At 43.8% G+C, this 509-nt stretch overlaps 1 pseudogene; it reads left to right on the plus strand.

The window, feature by feature from the left end:
* LOC102490886 (interstitial collagenase-like) overlaps positions 1–120 on the plus strand; it is an 8,772-nt pseudogene extending 8,652 nt beyond the window's left edge.
* The last annotated feature ends 389 nt before the right edge of the window (positions 121–509 follow it).

Genomic DNA, 509 nt, shown 5'->3' on the forward strand with positions numbered 1-509 from the left:
TCCTGGACCCGTTCCCCGTAGGAAGCCTCAGAGAAGAGTGTTACCACCGTGCCACCATCGGCCTTCCGGCGATGTTTCTTAAAGACCAACATTGCAATTGACAAGAGGTCGAGTTCTTAGCCAACCAGAACGCGAGTTCCCATTTGATTTCGTTGACTTCAGAAAGTGACGTCACTATACTGCAAAGCCAAGTTCCCCAATAAAACAACACCAAGAAACAAAGACTCGAGTTGAGTGGACTAACAGATACCTCATTTCCCTTATCTACAAACCAAATTATCCCATTAAGAAAGGAAAGATTGGGGCCAGCAGGTAGCATGGTGGTCAAGGAGCTGGACTCCTACATAGTCAACCATGGTTTGAGTCCCAGACCTGGAGGCTAGCTTTTTCACTTTCCCTCTCTCTCTGCCTCTCTCTTTCTGGCGAGCACATGTGCCCCACAGCAAATTTTAAAAACAATAAAACTAAATTAAATAAATAAGAGAAGAAAGATTAAATCTTTAAATGAA

This window comes from Tupaia chinensis, unplaced genomic scaffold, assembly GCF_000334495.1.
Source record: "Tupaia chinensis unplaced genomic scaffold, TupChi_1.0 Scaffold144269_1, whole genome shotgun sequence".
NCBI lineage: Eukaryota > Metazoa > Chordata > Mammalia > Scandentia > Tupaiidae > Tupaia > Tupaia belangeri.